The sequence below is a fragment of the Notamacropus eugenii genome, chromosome 7 (assembly GCF_028372415.1).
Source record: "Notamacropus eugenii isolate mMacEug1 chromosome 7, mMacEug1.pri_v2, whole genome shotgun sequence".
Taxonomy (NCBI): Eukaryota; Metazoa; Chordata; class Mammalia; order Diprotodontia; family Macropodidae; genus Notamacropus; species Notamacropus eugenii.
In genome coordinates, this window is record NC_092878.1 from 149,460,483 (window position 1) to 149,474,886 (window position 14,404).

Here is a 14,404-nt window from a genome sequence, read left to right on the forward strand (position 1 = left end):
GGAGGGGGAAAGAGAGGAAGGGAGGTAGAAAATATTGGAACTCAAAATTGTGTTTTATTTTCCACTTAGTATTTTATTTTTTCCACATGTAAAGAACTCAAAATTTTTATTAAAAATGAATGTTAAAATTTTTCCTTATATTTCATTGGAAAAATAAAATACTATTTAAAATAAACAAAAAAAAAAACAACTGCTTTGGAGACAAAAAGGAATAAAGGGCAATAAGTATTATACAGTAACTGCTAAATGGCAGGCACTAAATACTTTACAAATATTATCTCATTTCATCCTGGGGAGGAAGGTGGGTGCTACCATCACCCCCATTTTAAAACTGAGGAAACTGAGGCAAACAGACATTAAGTGACTGGACTAAGGTCATACAACTAGTAAGTATCTAAGGTTTGATTTGAATTCAGGCCTCCTTGCCCCATCCAGCTACTTAGGAGAAGGAGAAAGCCACTCCATGTTTTCCTTCTCTCTGTATTCCCAAGGCACATAGCATGGAAAGGCTATAGAATCAAAGACAAAGAGAAGGAACGAGACTATACCAGTGTTTGGTGAGACTAGCTAAGGATGAATGACTTCTAGCTCCAGCAAAACCAGACCCAGTAGGGAAAGAAAGTACGTCAACGACTGTGGTATTTAATTTTCATCTAGTTAAGGCAGGATGTTGTGAGTCAGCCTAGTGTCAATAGCAGCGCGTGTGCACACACACACACAGCCGTAATGTTAGAAAATTAAGCCATGTCAAAATTACTGCTTGCCCAAAGACATTCCCACATCACTGAACTATGTATTGCAAATATCACGTTGGCTGGATTGAGAGGTGCCTTAGCACAGTAGATGGAACCTCAGACTTGTGGCAAGAAAGGACTAAGTTCTGATCCAGCTGCAGACACTCATTAATTCTGTGACCCTGGACAATGTTTTGACCTCAATTTCTTCATCTATAAAATGTGGACAATCATAATAGTACCTAACTCACAGACTAGGCAGCAAGGTGGTACAGGATAGAGTGCTGGACCTGGAGTCAGGAAGACCTGAGTTCAAATCCAGCCTCAGATACTTCCTAGCTGGGTGACCCTGGGCAACTCATTTCGCCCTGTTTGCCTCAGTTTCCTCATCTGTAAAATGGAGAAGGAAATGGCAAACAACTCCAGTATCTCTGCCAAGAAAACCCTAAATGGGGTCACAAAGAGTCAGACAGGACTGAAATGATGAAACATTAGCATTAACAGGGTTGTTGTGGAGATTAAATGGTAACACATGCAAAGTGCTATTTCAATTCACTCCCCTCCTCTCCCTTCCTTTTAAAATTTTCCTTCCTTCCCCTCTTTTACCTTCTTTTCTTTTTAGAAAAAATAAAGTTCCATGAAACAAATGTTGGCACCATCTACTTCTAGTCATTAATCCAGGCTTATGACTCAGGGTTCTTTAGGATTATAGTAGAAAATTTGTCTAGGAATTTGGGGCTAGACATACAGCAACAGAGCTTCCTTTCATTTTTACATCTCATGGATCTAAAGCAGTCTCTTCACTTCCTCTTAATAGAATCCAAGAAAACAATCTATGGCAATACTTTTTTCCATGTTATGCAACTTTCATATCATTCTTACTCTAAGGATGTGATCGATTCAGTCAGTCAGTTAACCAACGAAGATACCAAAGGAGTGCCTAACTCTTATGCCTAGTGAACTGAGAATGAAATCCTATTATGCAGCCCCTGTTGTCCATATTTGTTACTTTTAGTTAGAATGACTGGCTTCTTAATTGGGTGGTGGGGAGGGTGCAGGGCATGGGAAGAGTACACAGAGAGTGCCCAGGAGAGAAAGAGATATAAGCCAGTCAGGCTGAAGTCGTGGCACGTTGTGGAAAGAATCTGTCACGTTAACAAGCTCATCCCTTGTCTGTCCCCCAGGACTAAGGTGGAAAATCCATTAAACACTAGACATCCCAATTCATAAAGCAAATTCACCTTAAGAATTCCATTTCTCACATTTCAACTGCCATCTTAATGGTGGTCTAAGCCATAACTGAGTGAAACAAGCAGGTCTTTGCTACAGGCTATCTGACATTGGGGTGTGAGTAGGCTGTAATAATTTCCCTAGAGCTGTCTTATGACCCCTACCTCCCAGGACTGTAGTGAGGATCAAATGAGATCATACTCTTAAAGCCCTTAGCACATAGTAAGCACTATGTCAATGTTAGCTACGGTCATTATTACTTGAGATCTTCAGCTAGCTCCAAGCTTCTACAATAACTCTGGTTCATTCTGCTCTCTTGCCACCATTCCTTGGGACCTATCACCTGTTATGCCCCCTTTCTGGTGCCCAGTCCTACTATGCCATCAGCATTTTCTTGATACTAGAGTAATACCTACATAAATGACTTATGAAGATCAGCCTCCATGGAATTCCAAGGCTTTCCTGTACCTCAAGTCTGTTCTTCCCCAGTCTGGCCCCTTCTTGTTCTCTCCAAATGGAGAGACATTGTGTCTTAGGATCAATATTTCCCATCTCTCCCGGCAGAATGCTGTCCTGGAGTCTCTCGCCTCATGTAGCCTGAGGTTAGTGGTCCTCCCAAGCGATACCCTGGCTTGCTCTTGTACCAGAATTGCTAGTATAATACCTACTTCCACCCAAGCGAACTGGGAGAGGGACATCTCTCCGCTGCATGTTGTATATGCAGAGATGTGAGTCCTGAAAGTCCAAGAGATTACTGAGTATGAGTGTGTGTGTGTGTGTGTGTGTGTGTGTGTGTGAGAGAGAGAGAGAGAGAGACAGAGAGACAGAGAGACAGAGAGAGAGAGAGAGAGAGAGAGACAGAGAGACAGAGAGACAGAGAGACAGAGAGACAGAGACAGAGACAGAGAGAGAAAATGATCATGCATGGGAAACATATTCCTTGACTTTCAACCCTAGATTGTGAAGTGTGGACCTCCTCTGGGTGAAATACTTCACTCTTGATATCTCCCCCTGATACTATCTCTCAAAGAGTCTTCGACCAAATGAATTAAATCCCTTAGGCAGGTACACATTGTCCTATTCAACATTCTCTCAGTCAATGAGGAGTCTCATCTCCCTCCAAAGTACCAGCATGCAACAGAGGGTTGTCCCTCCCCTCCTTCACCTGAGTGAGAATGGGTATAATACTGGTCACAAGACTGGATATACTGACAAAGAGTTATTTTACTTTGCGTTCTCCATAAACCCAGCAAGGTTGATCTGACCTTAGTTCTTACCATAATACACTTGGTTTAATTTCCGTATGCATCATCCTTGCCAGATATGCTTGGCCTAAAGAATAGATACTTAATGACACTTGCATGTAGAAAGATGTGACTTCTGGTTGATAGAGTAAATGCAGAAGAGAGAAGGCTTGGACTTGGAATGGTAAATGGGCTATTTCCTCAGGCCGCAGGCATCTTGGAAAACTCCCCAGAATGTGGCCTTTGATTCTCAGCACCTCTACCCCCAGAGAAAGCTGAGAGCAGATTACTCTCAAGCTAAGATTTTTATCTTGCTTTCAATTCACAAATATATATACTTATAAATATACATGTACTCACATCACATATCACAAATACAAAATATAAAGTGAATAAAGATGAGATGAAAATAAAAATATTCTATGTATAAATGGTGCAAAAATGTTTTTTTCTATCACTAAAAGATTTTTAATAATGTTTTTAGTAAGGGCAATTTGATTCATTGTTATTCAGTCAGTCATGTCTGACTGTTTGAGACCTCATTTGGGTTTTGTTTTTTTTTTTTGGTAACGATATTAGAGTGCTTTGTCATCCCCTTTCCCAGCTCATCTTGTAGATGAGGAATTGAGGAAAACAGCTGAGTGACTTACCCAGGGTCATACAGCCAATGAATGTCTGAGGCTGGGTTTGAACTCAACTTTTCCTGACTCCAGGCCAGGTGCTCCATCTGCTGTGCCACCTAGCTGCCCTTGATTAATTTCACTGATACAGTAACCGAAAGGTTGGGTTCTAAGTTCTGTATACTTTGATTATTGATTTTAAGCTGTCATAGATGAAAAGATGATTCAAATAGAAGGAGTATATACATTGGTTGTACTTACAGCAGGGACAAGGGGAAAGGAATACACACTTATAAAGTCCCTACAATATACAAGGTAAGATACTAATCACTATTCAAATAGCATTTCACAACAACTCTGTGAGGCAGAGCTATTATTATGCCCATTTTACAGATGAGGAAACTGAAGCCAAGAAAGGTTAAGTGACTTTCCCAGAGTCACACAGCTAGTAAGTGTCTGAGGATGGATGTGAATTGAGATCTTTTGGATTGCATGGCCGGTATAGCTACTGCATCATGAGGCTACCTCAGCAGGTGGCACATAGTAAGTACCTGATCTAGGCATCTATGTATGTCTGTCTATGCTTCTAGGATATACATCTCTCTACCTCTTTGTTTATCTACTCATGGTACAATCATATCCACTAAGTATGTATGCAAAGGTTTCTGGTGAAATTCAACTGGCAAATTTCCTATGAGTGTCAGACAAAACCTCCCTTCCCAGGGAAGTCTTCACATTGGACCACAACCTCCTAGAAGGCAGACCTTAACTCACTTTTCTCTTTGGATCACTAGGACACACAAAGTTTTTTCATTCATACTTACATGCTCCTTGATGTAAAAGTGCTGCACTTTTATGTTGCTGTTTTTTAAACGAAAGGTCTCAAGCCCACTGAAATTCTTATTGGCAGATATTTAAACAAATTAGAAAAATTGTTTTTTTCAACCATATTCAACAACAACTTTAAAATGTCTTATTAATAACATAGTTAATATCTCGCTGGGGGCAGGTTCACTGTAAAGAATGGAAGCAAATCCATATTTTGAATAATCTTGATAATTTCAAAGACTTTTGGTCAGCTTGTTAGATCTTTCAACTCCTAATGAGGCTGATAAAGAGTTCATGCTAGGAGTAGGAGGTAAATAATCAACAGCTTTTCTTCTTAGTTTCTTATGCTCACATTATCATCCATCTATGGATTTCTTTTCAGGAATCCTTTTAAGGCACGTGTCCAATTTGTGAAGACTACTTTATAAATCCACAATAGATGTAAGAACAGGTTTCCACGTGCACAAGAGTGTGTACATACATCCCTGTTTATCTCTTAGCATTGTGGAATTTCCACACTTTCTTTGGGGATACTTCATGTATCCTATGTGACATGTGCCCATCTGGCTACAGATCATGTTAGTATTAATCTGTATAGTATATATTCATAAAGTTTAATTTCTTTATTTTTAGATATGATGAATATCAATAAAAGTTGTAATATAATCCCTTAATTGAAGAGCCATTCTAATTCCAATCAGTCTTCTACGATTCTATGTTTAATGGAGTAAAGCATATAGGGTTTCTTCCTTCAGTAGCATCCCCCTTAATGTTAACTTTCTCTTAATGTATATAATTATGGAATATAATACATATAAATATAAAAATATAATTTTAAATAAATATAAAATATAATTACAATGAGATATATATCATATTATATATATAACTGATGGTTGTATTTTCTTTTGGTAGCAAGGTGGCACAGAGGATACGGCAATGGACCTTCAGTCAGGAAGATCTGAGTTTCAAATTTGACCTGACACTCTTTTTAGCTGTGTGACCCTGGGCAAGTCATGTAGCATCTGTCTGCCTCCGTTTCCTCATCAGGAAAATGGTTATTGTTGCAAGTATCAAGTGAAATAATATTTGTAAAGGACTCTGCAAACCTTAAAGTGTTATCTAAATGCTAGCTATAATGATGACAGTGATGACGATGATGAAGATATTTCTTTGTCTTGTGAGGCAGGATTTTTTGGTCCCTGTGGATTTATCACTTATCTTTTTGCATACAATAGTACTTACATTACATTTAACTTGTGACTGCCAAGGAAGGTGTTAAATATCCCTTGATGATGGAAGCTGACCCTTGGTAGGAATTCTCTAAATGGCAATTTGAATTATTTTCTCCCAAAGGAGTGATCTTTAGTTTAGACAGACTGAGGGAGCTCTCTGCCTAATTTTTACACATTTGGAGAATAAATGTCTAACTCAGGGCCAGCAGTCACAGATATTTCTTTATTTTATTGGTCTAACTTTTGGCTAGAAAAGTAGCCTAATCCTTCTCCTTCTTCTAGACAGTACCGCACCTTATCTGTCCTAAAATATGGATGCTTACTCAAGATTTTCAGGGAAGTGGATTCTCTATAACCTTACTCTGTAACTTGCTCTATTGCTTTATTACCCCAAAAGTTATGAAATTTTTACATAGAAACTAATCAAGGATGTTGAACTTACATATCAGTCTATCAAAGGATCACTGAAACTAAATATAAGTTAAAAAGGAGGGTATGATATTTAGCTCCTTATCACTAATGGAAGAAAGATGTGTTGACAAGACATGGTATGTAAACAGAAACCATTTGCCATGAACAGATGTGGAAAGTTGACTTAGGAGAAATGGCCCCAATAAATTCTGTTCCAGTTCATGAAGAGTAGATATAACTTGTTAGCAACAAAATTAAAAAAATATTTTCCCCATATACATTTTTAAATATCAGCTCTTAGTAGAAGGTTATGGCAATAAAAGACACCATTTAGAAATAAAAACAAGTATTCCCATAGCTGTGAAATGTATTTCAAAAGATACAGATTTCATTTGAAAATAGCCTTTAAGGCAAGTTAATTAAAGAGTATTATCAGAGACAAATGAAAACTCATTTATCATTGTTGTAGGGCAATTTATGTGTGGCCAATGCTATCTCTTAGAGATTAGAGTTATACTTTCATTTATCCTTTTAAAAAAAATCAAGCCATGAAGAATTGGGACTAGGAAATAAATGTGCTACAGAGAAGAATACACATTTTCAAAGGCTCTCTGCTGAAAATTAATATCCTGTCATATCATGAATAGATACCACTACAATTACTTTATGCAAATTATCCCAAATAATAAATGCTTGTTGAATGAATGTTTGTTCCATCCATATGTGAGGATTTTATTTCTATAAAGTTCAAAAAGTTATATTATTTAATAAATTAAAAATTTAGCCTAACTCTAGTTAGATGAAATAAATAACAATTTCTGCATTTAAAACAGATAAGGCTATTTGTCATAATAGATTGAAAACAGGTCTCAGAGTCAGGATGTCCTGCCTCTGGACACACACAGATTGTGTAACTCTAAGCAAATCACTTAAAACTCTCAGTGCCCTCTCATAACTCCAACACTACATGGTGCAGGACAGTTACTATTTTGTATTAGTGAACAGTTTCTTCATCTGATCTCCTCATGAATTGACTATTCTTGAAGACAGTAGGATGGGGAAATTATGCATTCCTCATAATAACCCATAGCTTTCTTCTGAAGGTCCATCTTGTTATCTAAGAATGATGCATTATTGCCATGAATCATGGAATGCTGCACTCTATGAAAAATTAAAATTATGGATAATCTAAAGTATATGGTGGCCATCACTGCAGTATGTTACCAACTGAGAAATACATAAGAGTAATGAAACAGATATCAGAGAGACAGTATATCTGGAAACTAAGGTCTTCTCTCCTGGATTCCATGCAATGTCAAGTGAAGTAGAAGATGCCCTGACAGTCTGAGTGGACCCTCTGTAGAAGACTTACAAGAAGTCATGAACAAGAGCTTTACAGGATAAGAAGGCCTGTGTGAAACTGCAGTAAGCATCATGAAACTTCTCAACTCAGATGTACTTATCATGAATTTGCTCAGGAGAGTAAAACATCTTAAAACAACTTAAAGGCTCCTCTCCAATATTGCTGAACTTTCTGGATGAGATTTATGATCAGCAAAAATGATCTACACTAGAAAAATCCATTCAAGAAATCTCCGTGCTTCTTTTTCCAGTTAGGATGGGGTATACATAACTGTTGCATCTCTCCATTGAATGCTATGGTAAAAAATGTCTACATCAGGATTCTTCTAGGTGTCCTAGACACCTTTGGCTGTCTAGTGAAGCCTATGGACTCCTACTCACAGTAATGTTTTTAAATGAAGAAAATAAAATGCAAAGAAAACCAATTATACTGAAATCAAATTATCAAAACATTTTAAAAACAATTTAACAGTCCGAGGTTAAGAACACCTGGTATATAAAATTAATTTGCTTCATATGATTGTAATTAATTTTCTTTCATTTATTTTTTTACATTTAACTGCAAATCTCATGCAATTTACCAGAGAATATGTAGTGGACATAATAACTCACTATACTGAAGTAGAGATGCATGTTTTGCCCACAGAAAACAGAGGAAAGATGACAGAAGACAATGATATGGTATTAGTTAAAAAACAGAGATTGATCAGATCAATCTCTGTGGAATAGATTAGGTCCACACCATGCAGAAACAAACAAAAACTAGAAGCCGAGTATTCAATAAATGCAAAGAAAATAACAATTAGCATTTGTACAGAACTTTAAAGCTTGCAAAACACTTTACAAACATTAGATTATTTAATTCCCACCACAACCCTTTGAGGCAGGTGTTATCATTCTCTTCAATTTAAAGATGAAGACATTGAGGCTGGCAGGTTAAAAGACTTGCCCACATTTGCAGAGCTGACAATTTGTTTAGGCTGGATTTGAACTCAGGTCCTCTGGACTCTGAGTCAAACACTCTAGCTACTGTGCCACCTAGCTATTGGCAGGAAGGACTCCTGATTCAACAAAAACTTCTGGGGAAGACTGGAAAGAAATCTGACAGGAATTAAGTTTGAAGTAACACCTCACATCATATGCCAAGATAAATTACAGACAGATGTAATTTAGTCTTTAAAAACTTTCTATCACAAACAACCTAGAGAAGGAAGGAAGAAATTACCTTTCAGGTCTATGGATAGGAGAATGTTAAGGACCAAACAAGAGATAGGTATGATCACAGAAGATAAAACAATTTTGGTTACACAAAATGTAAAAGTTTTTTCTCAAACAAAACCAATATACCTTAGAAGAAAAGAGAAAAAAGTGGGGGGAACTCTTTCAACAAATTTTCTCTGATAAGGGTCTCAATTCTGAGATTTCTAAGGAACTAATGCAAAGTTGCAAAACTTAGAGCCATTCCCCAATTAATCAATGATAAAAGGGAATGTACAGGCAGATTTCAAGAGTAGAAATCCAAGTTATTGGAAGTCATATAAAAATGCTCCAAATCTTTAATAACTAGAGAAACACAAATTAAAACAACTCAAAGTTTCCACCCACCACCCATCAGATATGGAAAGATGACAGCAAAAAGAAAAATAACAAATGCTGAAGGAGCTGTGGGAAAATAGGTAATGCACTATTAGTAAAGATATAAATTAGACTGGTTGTTCTGGAAGTTAATTTTGGAACTACATCCCAAATGATGTTGAAATGCATGCCTTTTGGCTGAGAGATACCACTAAGTTTATGAAGGGATCAAGGATAGAAAAAAAAGGACACAAAGAACTATAATCTAAAAGATACTGACCATCAAAAGGGGGACTGCTAAGCAAATTATAGTATATTAATTTAGAATTTGTTTGTTTTTTATAAGAAATTATGAAAGGGCAGGTTTCAGAGAAAACTTGAAAGACTTGTTTAACTGATGCATAGTGGAGTAGAATCAGAACAATTAAAACAACAATCCTGTAAAAATAAGCAACTTCAGAAGACTGAAGAATGCTGATTAATGCAATGATCCATCAGGATTCTGTGTATCAATGACAAAAAAGGCTACTTATCTCCTGACAGAGAAAAGACAGACCCAAGATGAAGAATAAGACACATTTTTGGATAGCCCAATGGGGAAATTTGTTTTGCTAGTACTGAGTTTGGCTTCCTAAAAATATTTTTTTTTCATTTTTTGCAGAGGTGGGGGAGGGGAGAGGACAGAGAGAAAATGCTTGTCAACAGAAAAAAAATTAATAAAACAAAAAAAGGAATTCTAATTGAAAATGCATGTTCATTAAAACATTGAATGATAACTGTCATTAAAACGGTTAATGTTGTTAGTAATAATCAATTATTTGTTCTCTTTCTGCAAGTATGGCACAAGTCTCGGTGACAGAAAGAGGTGCCCTCAGAATCTTTTAGTTCATGGTCATAAGGAGACCTGTCTAGGCACATCCAGATGTTAACTGTGAAAATCTAGCCCTGGTGAACATTTCACTTTTATAGCCTGGTTAGAAAGTGAAGTTCTCCAACCAAATGACTAGCATTCACTTATTGTAAGAAAGCAGATGGGCATGGGGGTCAGGCCTGCTCCCCATTCTTCCATCGTCAATTCAGGGGCAGCTTGTAACCCTTTCAATCACTAAGACTGGGGATGCTTTGGGTGTGGAGGAAAAATCAAACCCATTGAGCATACAAAGTCTGAAGGCTGAGAACGGGAGAAGAAAATCATTCTCAAAGCATAACACTTACCAATCTCCAGTGTCCCTTGAGCTAGAACTTTCACCAGCGGTGTCTGGGGGCAAGGCAAAACTCTACCAGCAGCCCAAGTTCAAACCTCTCCCGCTCCAAAAGCAGTGGAAAAGAGAAAGCGAGAGAGCCGAGCAGTTCCCCAAGATGAGCGAGGTTCCCCTGACTCCAGTTTTCGCTCCCGGCAGTGGAGGTTCAGAGACCGGACAGCTCCCATAGCGGGAGCAGTGTGTCCTCCGAGTTCCTGACAGTAGTGATTAATTTCATCCCGCCCCTGGGAGAGAGGCCGGTCCGGCAACTGACCAGCGGCCCAGGTGGACAGCACCAGTCACGAGACGTTCCGGCTCTAGCTCCAAAAGCCTTCCGCCACTGCAGATGGAGTAGGCAACGTTCCCTCCTCCTCTTCCTCTTCCTCCTCCTCCAGCTCTCCCACTCTTCCTCCCCCCCTCCCGCCCCCGCCTCCTTTCTCTCTACCCAGGTAATCCCACAGGCAACCTCTCTGATTGGCTCCAGGATCCCCGGCCCTCATTTGCATTTCAATGGCAACCAGAGCTCCCGAAAATTTGAAAATGGATTCTAGTTCAGCTTAGTCAGGCTCCACTCTTTCTCTTCTGTCTTCTTAACTCCCCTCCTCCTGTCATCCACTTCCAGAGGATGCCCACCCACTCACACACACACACACACACACACACACACACACACACACACACACACACACACACACTCACACTCCTCCCAGACACTGAGTGCCTCAATGCATTTTTCAGCTTTCTCCTTTTTTTCTTGAAAAAAATTTAATGGACACGAAACTTTTAAGAAGTTCCAGCTCAGGTTTCAGCTTCCAAACAATATATAACTAATGAAATGAGGCATAAATAACATAAGGTAAAAAGTTCACAGCTTTAAGAAAGAGGTCACATTACAAGGAAAATAATCATCTTTCCCAGCAAATGTTCTCTTTTCCCCCATAAGTCAACCAGGGAGATCCGGGTCAATGCTGACGAGCTAGGGCCGATTAAAACCTCCTCTCTCTTCAGTGGTTCTTGGCTGGCATTGTGTCTGACTAGACAGGCCCATTATTATCCCTTCCCCCACCGCTTGCCGTTCTTTGCTTGCATTGTCTGATTAGACGTGCACATTATTATTACAAATGTTAAGATGATAATCTTCTGATTATCAGCAAAATCTTGTGCTTCAAGCAACACAAAGATGCGCACCAGCACAACCCCTAGCTTCCCTTCTACCACCTTTTCCACAGGAAAGTGTTACTGACCCTTCTTTACATTTTTACCTTTTCCAAAACTTCCCAATTAGCATACTTCGCTGGAGTTAAGACTTTTCCTTGGAGATCATTTCTTAATTGCTTTCAGTTGTCATTCCTCCAGAGATTAAAACAACAACAGTCGGAGACTAGCTTTCCTCACTCCCCTCTCCTCCCCCAAATGGAATCTCCCAAGCTAAATTTCCAGGTATTTGCAAAAAATAAAAATAAAAATAAATTCACATATATGAGAAAATGCTACTACTTAGGAATTAGAAGACTCGGTTGATCAGCAGTCAAATTCATTCCATCTACTTGGATGTGTCCTTTGTTACAGACTGCCCTAATGTAGGAGCATAACAGAAGGGAGTAACAACTGATGTGACCTTCCTTACCCAGCCCAGCAGAGATTTCTTATTCAACAGGGCATTTTACCCCTTAGGCAAAACACAGCTGCATTTTGTTTTAAGAGCATGGTCCTGGACTCACAGACACTCAGCCCAGTGACAGGGGGAGTACACATACGCTCCATCACAAGGAATTTGAGGATTCCAGTGAAGGATCTACCCTTTGGGAAATCTGCCTTCAGAAATCCATCTTGCAGACTGTTCAGAATTCAAATCTATCAGAGGCTACCACTCACAGTACATAACTGACTTTGCTGCACATTTCCACACTGGGAAGCTGAGTCAGAAGGGAATATTTTTAGCAGAATCAAGTTAAAATTGCATTTATCTTAATTTTCTGTGTGCTCAAAGGAAAATAGTAAGGCTCAACTGAAATTCCTTACAGGTGGAAGGAATCATAATATTACCATTTGGAACAGTTATTTAGACAAGTGATCAAAAAACCTTTGGATAGAAAACTAGTCACCTACATGATCCAGATTTATCCAAAATACCATTTATCAAAGATACTGGTGCAATTCATCATTGTAGTACAAGGCCTTCTGGTGTGCTTACAATTCTGTAAGAACTTTCATTTTACATATGGCAACTAAAGTACTTAACAGATGTTTGTAAAAGGCAAAAAATTAAGTGACATAGGGATTTAAAGAATAAAAAAAGTTATGTCTTTTGGTTCTCACAACAATCCTGTCAAATAGGTGCTATTATTATCCCCATTTTACAGAGAACAAAATTGAGGCCAAGAAAAGTTCTATCATGCCCAGGAACACAAAAGTATAAATATGAGATGAGATTTGAACCTGCTCTAACTACAAATCCAGCATTCTCTCCTTTGGGATTAGATTCACGGTATTAAACATCAGACAGAGAGTCAGGAATTAGCAGCTGAAATGAGTTGTCATTAGACATGGGGCTTCACCTGACCCTCTGTAAAACATGGATGAAGATTTTACTTGCTGCTCTTGTCATTAGATAACAAACTCCTTGAGTTCAGGGACTGTCTTTGGCCTCTTTTATATCTTCATCATTTAGAACAGAGCATGGCACACAACAGATACATAATTGTAGATTTTTTGATGGGTCGACTGCTACTCCTTCCCAGGATTTCCGTAATAGGGATCATGAAACATTTTACTGAGATAAAGGGTTTGCTACATAAATTCTAAGCAACTGCCACCTTGAAAAATGTTCTGTACTTGAAAAACTTTCCCTGAGTCAAAACTGCTCTTGGAATTGTACTTTAGATTAGAAATTTGATATTTATTTTATGTTCATTCACTCAGTCAACATTTATTGTTATTTCGTGTTCAGTCCTTTTCAGTGATGTCTGACTTTTTGTGACCGCATTTGGGGTTTTCTTGGCAGAGATACTGGAGAGGTTTGCCACTTCCTTTTCCAGCTCATTTTACAGATGAGGAAACTGAGGCAAATAGGGTAAAGTGATTTGCCCAGAGTCACACAGCTATTAAGTGTCTGAGTCCAGATTTGAACTCAAGAAGAGGAGTCTTCCTGACTGTAGGCCCTATTCACTCACTCATCCAATCATTTGTTAAGTACCTCTAAAAGAGGGGCACTTGGCTAAGTATAGGGGATACCACAAAAAGGCAAAAGACAGTCCCTGCCCTCAAGGAGCTTATAATCTACTAGGAGAGACAAACCAACATATCCAAAGCAAGCTATATACAGGAGAATTGGGAAATAATTAATAGTAGGAAGGCCCTAGAAATGTAAACAAACATGAATCAAGGAAACCCCAAAGCAAGTGGCATTGAGCAAAGGCATTTTATATGTAATGGGGATAATCAGGGAGTCCCCCTAATATGCTGAACTAGGTCATTTCTCATGTACTTTGGCGTGACACAGCTGTCCCTGGCTGGAAGAGGTAGGGAGGAGTTTGTCAAGGATGGATGGCAGGTTGTTTCTTTCCCTGAGCACCAGAAAGCCCAAACTGTTCCATTTTTGCTCTGATGAACAGAACCTCAAGAGTGACTCAGGCAGGCAGGCTGAAGATGAAAGTGAAATATCTATTCTGCAGTTGTCTTTACCTCCAGGGGAGCATAATTGGGGTGAAGGGTTATAGTTTTATGTTTTAAGTATCTGTTAATGTGTTTGTAACAGTCACTGGAATTTAAAGCATTTCTTTTGTGGTGGAGGAAATAAATAGCTGTCCTATACCTGATGTTTACTTTGCACTTTAAGAACCTTTTCTAGAAGATACTCTGCTGAGTGCTGAGTTAGTCCCCCTTTGGCGAGCACCTAAACATGAGCCACACCTACAATTTGTT

The 14,404-nt window shown here is 38.6% G+C and overlaps 1 protein-coding gene across 3 annotated transcripts in view; it reads right to left on the reverse strand.

Annotated features, from left to right (window-relative positions):
• SHROOM3 (shroom family member 3) overlaps window positions 1–14,404 on the reverse strand; it is a 228,152-nt gene that overhangs the window by 83,658 nt on the left and 130,090 nt on the right. Inside the window, exon 1 of one of the 3 annotated variants that reach the window (XM_072623910.1) lies at window positions 10,455–10,862. The exons of the other annotated variants lie outside the window; for them this stretch is intronic. The gene's annotated coding sequence lies outside the window, so the exon portion shown is untranslated. Of the gene's footprint in view, window positions 1–10,454; window positions 10,863–14,404 lie in introns of those variants that run through there. 3 annotated transcript variants of the gene reach the window in all.